This window comes from Dendrobates tinctorius, unplaced genomic scaffold (assembly GCF_039654945.1).
Source record: "Dendrobates tinctorius isolate UK_male_01 unplaced genomic scaffold, ASM3965494v1 ptg000129l, whole genome shotgun sequence".
In the NCBI taxonomy this organism is placed as follows: Eukaryota; Metazoa; Chordata; class Amphibia; order Anura; family Dendrobatidae; genus Dendrobates; species Dendrobates tinctorius.
In genome coordinates this window covers 21,798,018-21,804,277 of record NW_027361797.1, presented here as the reverse complement: position 1 = coordinate 21,804,277, position 6,260 = coordinate 21,798,018, and the positions used below count along the sequence as shown (strand labels likewise).

The 6,260-nt window shown below is 55.7% G+C and overlaps 1 long non-coding RNA gene across 1 annotated transcript; it reads right to left on the bottom strand.

Moving 5' to 3' along the window:
• Positions 1-429: 429 nt before the first annotated feature.
• On the bottom strand, positions 430-6,255 carry LOC141047653 (uncharacterized). The gene is made up of 2 exons (XR_012219868.1): positions 6,008-6,255; positions 430-1,562 (listed from the first exon to the last, which is right to left on the bottom strand). It is a non-coding gene; the product is annotated as an uncharacterized lncRNA (long non-coding RNA).
• Positions 6,256-6,260: the final 5 nt, after the last annotated feature.

The following is a 6,260-nucleotide window of genomic DNA, read 5'->3' as shown; positions in this document are numbered from 1 at the left end:
TGACTTCCATTATTGGCGGATTGTGACGGATTGACGTCCGTTGCATCCGTTTTTTTGCGGATCCGCCAAAAGTTCCTGTCCGTCACCATCCTCAAAGATTTCAAAACGGAGCTTGCAACGTTTTTTTCTGTGGGGGATCCTCCAGACACTCATTTAACCCGAAATTCTTTCTGGCTGCCGGACAAAAAAAAAAAAACATCTCTCTCTCTCTCCTTTTCCAGGCTGCGATTCCTTTAAAATTCTTCATTTGTCGGATCCGTCAAAAAAACGGACGGGTGACATCCGTTGGCATCAGTACTAAAACGGATCCGCCATCAGTCCTTTTGGCGGATCTTGACTGATGCAAAAAACTGAAGTGTGAAAGAGGCCTTACACAGATGCATCAATGGGCTTGTCCATGCATGAAATAAAAGGCTAAATTACAACATGGAGACTTAAATCAGAGCAATGTTTTATTTACATTCAGAACCAGTTTAAGAGGAACAAATTAAGATTTCCCACAGAAATCTCAGACTTTTACTTACAGAAATATTGGCTAAATAACATTTACATATATAGAAACCTTTAATTTTATAAAAGTGCATTTTTTTGCATTGAAAAATTTTGCTTGTTTCATGCAATGCATTTCTATGTATTGTACAACTGTAATATGATGTTGGTGCATGCGGGCAGGACTGAAGGGTCTGTGGCTCGGCCCCCCCCCATGGCCTGCTTCCGGTGTCTAGGACCAGATATCATAATACCAGCCTTGAATAGTGAAGGCGATGGCAGCCAACCCTGAGAGACATCCAAGGTGGGAACGCCCCGTCATGCCAAAGGGAGTCTGCTAGATCCAGGCGTAGTAGACCAGCGCTGATGGGTTTGTGGACGCCAGGAGGGGATTGGGCCTGAAGGAATGTTTCTTTTCCTGGCGGGTAGGGGAGTTGTCCTGTTGGTTGCTTTTTTGGACTGAACATTTCCGAAACCACAATTGGACTGTGCACCTCTTGGGAAGCAGGAGTTTAGTCTTCTGTTGCAGAAGAAAAGTACTCTTACCCTGATAGGTAGAGGGCAGGAAGCACTAGAAAGTTGGCGTGCATGATTGTTCAGGGCGCAGGTGGTGTGGCCCAGCCACCAGAGGCTAGACAAGAGCCTGGATTTTTAAGAGTAGGGTCGCAGGAGCCTCTGTCAAATGTGGAGGCCGCATGAATAGGAAGGTTTCCCCAGGAGATGTCCATATTGCTCAGGGGAAAACTAGGACATATTTGTCTTGTCCCTTCATTTTTTTAATGGAGCCCCCTCACTGCCTGGTAGGATATACCTGTCCTGAAGATTTCAAATCCTAACCTTTACACAGACTTTCAGGCAACTGGCAGGTAATGGATTTGTCTTCCCTCCCTACTCTATCTGGCTCTGGGGGGCGAGAGGGTAGGGGATTAGTGGCAAGGACTGTCCACCGGAAAACCGCAAACACTCTTGATGTGTTAGGGCCCTGCCTTGTAGACCACAGATGATATGGTAGTGACAATTCTAGGTGGGAGATCAGAGTGATAACTCGACTCTGTCGCCCTTAAAAGCCGTATCTGAAAGAAAAAAGGGAAATCATTAATAAAAAAAAATGAAGACCTAAGGCAGAAACCAGCCTGGGTGGTCCGGACACGTCTGCCTCCTACTGACACTAAGCGAAAACGGATTAGCTTCATGCCAGTTAGTAGTGTTCCCTCCTAGCATAAGCAGCATACAAACATAGCTTTTTGTGTGCCCCAATGAAGCATTAACCACCCCGCACACCAACCAGAGGGCCACACAGGGTAACCCCCCCCCCCCCCTGTCCAATCATAAACCTCCACCTCACACTAATCAGTGGACCCCACAGGATAAACCCATCAAAGCCCAAATGCCCCCTTCCCCCAAGCATAAATCCCCATCATGCACCCTCCACCCCCAAGCAAAACCCCCTATCGGACGTCCACACGCCCCCAAGCGCACACGCCCCCATGCGCACGTCCACACGCCCCCAAGCGCACAGGCTCCCATCGGACGTCCACACGCCCCCAAGCCCACACGCCCCCATGCGCACGTCCACACGCCCCCATGCGCACGTCCACACGCCCCCATGCGCACGTCCACACGCCCCCATGCGCACGTCCACACGCCCCCATGCGCACGTCCACACGCCCCCATGCGCACGTCCACACGCCCCCATGCGCACGTCCACACGCCCCCATGCGCACGTCCACACGCCCCCATGCGCACGTCCACACGCCCCCATGCGCACGTCCACACGCCCCCATGCGCACGTCCACACGCCCCCATGCGCACGTCCACACGCCCCCATGCGCACGTCCACACGCCCCCATGAGCACGTCCACACGCCCCCATGCGCACAAGCCCCCATCGGACGTCCACACGCCCCCAAGCATAAGCCCCCATCGGACGTCCACACGCCCCCAAGCATAAGCCCCCATCCGACGTCCACACGCCCCCAAGCATAAGCCCCCATCCGACGTCCACACGCCCCCAAGCATAAGCCCCCATCCGACGTCTACACGCCCCCAAGCATAAGCCCCCATCCGACGTCTACACGCCCCCAAGCATAAGCCCCCATCCGACGTCTACATGCCCCCAAGCATAAGCCCCCATCCGACGTCTACATGCCCCCAAGCATAAGCCCCCATCCGACGTCTACATGCCCCCAAGCATAAGCCCCCATCCGACGTCCACACGCCCCCAAGCATAAGCCCCCCCATCCGACGTCCACACGCCCCCAAGCATAAGCCCCCCCATCCGACGTCCACACGCCCCCAAGCATAAGCCCCCCATCCGACGTCCACACGCCCCCAAGCATAAAACCCTATCAGACGTCCACCCCCAGAATGAACCCCTATCGGACGTCCACCCAGGCATAAACCCCCATAGGACGTCCACCCCCCCAGCATAAACCTTAATCGGACGTCCACCCCCCTTAAGCCTAAGCCCCTATCGGCCGTCCACCCCCCTTAAGCCCCTATTGGATGCCATTCCCAGCATAAAACCATCATTGGACATTCACCCCCCGCATAAAACCTCATCGGACGTCCACCCCTGACCCCTCCCCAGCATAAACCTCATCGGACGTCCACCCCCTCCCAGCATAAGTCCCATCGGTTGTCCAGCTTCCCCATCATAAACCCGTCGGATGTCCATCCCCCGAAAGTATAAACCCCCACCAGATGGCACCTCTTCCCCAAACAAAAAGCCCTACCAGTCGAGCGCCTACCCCAAAATCAATCCATCCCTTTCAAGTCACAACAGATGCAGACAGGCCCCGTTGCCCTAGCATCAAGTCCCCAAGACACCACAATTGCGCATTAAATCCCCCCGTCCCAAGATCCCAACCTGACCAGGAGGAGTTAATGCACGCTTGTGGGGTCTGTTTGTCCCCGGGGGGCCCTACTGGGGATAATGCAAGCTCGTGGGGTCTGGTTGGGCTTCTGGGGGTCGATTAACGCATGCTTGTGGGGTCTGGTAGGGCCCCGGGGAAGGGTTAATGCACGCTTGAGAGGTCTGGTTGGGCCCTGCATTAGACCCCCAAGGAGCCCACCAGACAACAAACGCATGCATTAACCCCCTCCCCGTGAGCCCAACCAGACACACAAGTGTGAATTAAACCCTCCGCGCTTGTGGGATCTGGGGTGGGTTAATGCAGGGTCCACTCAGACCCCGCAAACGTGCATTAACCCCCCCAGGGCCCAACTAGACCCCAAAAGCATGCATTAACCCCCCCTGGAGCCCAACCAAACCACAAAAACGTGCACTAATCCCCCCCCACAGTAAGGAGCCCACCCAGACCCCACAAGCATGCATTAATCCAGCCAGAAATCCAAACAGAACCCACAAGCGTACATTAACCACCCCTGAGATCCAACCAGAACCCATAAGCGTGCATTAATCCCCCGGGAGCCCAACCAGACCTCAAAAACGTGCATTAACCCCCCCGGGACCCAAACAGAACACACAATCGTGCATTAACGCCCCCCCAGGACTACCCAACCCTGCGTGTGCATTAACCTCCCCCCGGGACACAACCAAACACGGCAAGCGTGCATTAACCCCCCCGGGACACAACCAAACACGGCAAGCGTGCATTAACCCCCCCCCCAGGACCCAACCAGACACGGCAAGCGTGCATTAACCCCCCCGGGACCCAACCAGACACGGCAAGCGTGCATTAACACCCCCTCCCCCGGGACCCAACCAGACACGGCAAGCGTGCATTAACACCCCCTCCCCCGGGACCCAACCAGACACGGCAAGCGTGCATTAACACCCCCTCCCCCGGGACCCAACCAGACACGGCAAGCGTGCATTAACACCCCCTCCCCCGGGACCCAACCAGACACGGCAAGCATGCATTAACCCTCCTGGGAGCCCAAGCAGACCCCACAAGCATGCATTAGTACCCCCCCGAAATACAACCAGAGCCCACAAGCGTGCATTAACCCCCAACCAGACCCCACAAGCATGCATCATTAACCCCCTCTCCCGGGACTACCAGACACCACAAGCGTGCATCATCAACCCCCCTCTCCCGGGACTACCAGACACCACAAGCGTGCATCATCAACCCCCCTCTCCCGGGACTACCAGACACCACAAACGTGCATTAACCCCTCTCCCAGGACTACCAGACACCACAAACGTGCATTAACCCCTCTCTCCCGGGACTACCAGACACCACAAACGTGCACTAACACACCCTGTACCCAGCCAGACCCCAGGAGCGTGCATTAACACCCCCCCGGAGACCCAACCAGACCCCTCAGACGTGCATTAACCCCCCCGACCCAAACAGACCCCACAAGCCAGCCTTAACACCCCTGGGAGCCCAAGCAGACCCCACAAGTGTGCATTAACCCCCACCCCCCTGACAAAACAGACCCTGCAAGCGTGCAATAACCCCCCTGGGAGCCCAAAGCAGACCTCACATGCATGCATTAGTACCCCCGAAGTACAACAAGACCCCACAAAAATGCATTAGTAACCCCCACCCCCCCCAAGTACAACCAGACCCCACAAGCGTGCATTAACCCCCACCCCCAACCAGACCCCACAAAAATGCATTAGTAAACCCCCCCCCCCCCCAAGTACAACCAGACCCCCACCCCCCCAAGTACAACCAAACCCCCACAAGCGTGCATTAACCCCCACCCCCCTGCCCTAAACAGACCCCACAAGCGTGCATTAACCCCTGCCCCAAACAGACCCCAGAAGCATGCATTAGTACCCCCCGAAGTACAACCAGACCCCACAAGCATGCATTAACCCCCCCCGGACCCCACCAGACCCGTAAGCGTGGATTAACCCCCTGCCCCAAACATACTCCACAAGCATGCATTAAACCCCCCCCCAAAAGTACAGCCAGACCCCACAAGCATGCATTAACCCTCCCCGGACCCCACCAGACCCGTAAGCATGCATTAACCCCCACCCCCTGCCCCAAACAGACCCCAGAAGCATGCATTAGTACCCCCCGAAGTACAACCAGACCCCACAAGCATGCATTAACCCCCCCGGACCCGTAAGCGTGCATTAACCCCCATCCCCCCTGCCCCCAAACAGGCCCCACAAGCATATATTAGAACCCCCCCAAAGTACAACCAGACCCCACAAGCATGCATTATATATCCCAAGCCCCCAACCAGACCCCACAAGCATGCATTAACCCCCCCGGACCCCAAATAGACCTTGCAAGCATTCATTAATCCCTCTGGGAGCCCAAGCAGACCCCACAAGCATTAACCCCTCCAGACCCTAAACAGACCCCTAAGCATGCATTAACCCCTACCCAAAAGCGTGCATTAACACCACCCCCCCGAACCCAAATAGAGCCCGTAAGCATGCATTAACCCCCCGACCCAACCAGACCCCACCAGCGTGTATTAATTCCCCCTCCCCTCCGGGAACCCAACAGCTCCCAGGTAAGCCCCCAAATCCCACTAGGTAGCCCAAGTATCAGCCCCATCAACCAAACATCTAAGACACCAACCTGTTACTAAACCCTCCTGCCTGTTACCGACGCTGCTGACCTAACTCCACACTGCTCACAGACGCCGGCGCCATAGAGACAGCTAAGACAGTATGTAATGGAGGCTTCTCTCCCTGCACCAGACGGCAGAGACGTGTAATGGCGTCTTCTCTTCCTGCCTTTGCTGTCAGAACACGCCCCCCCTGGTATGACACGCCCCCAGAGCTGACATCACACCTGGAAGGAGCCCATACAGTCTAGCATTTACCATACC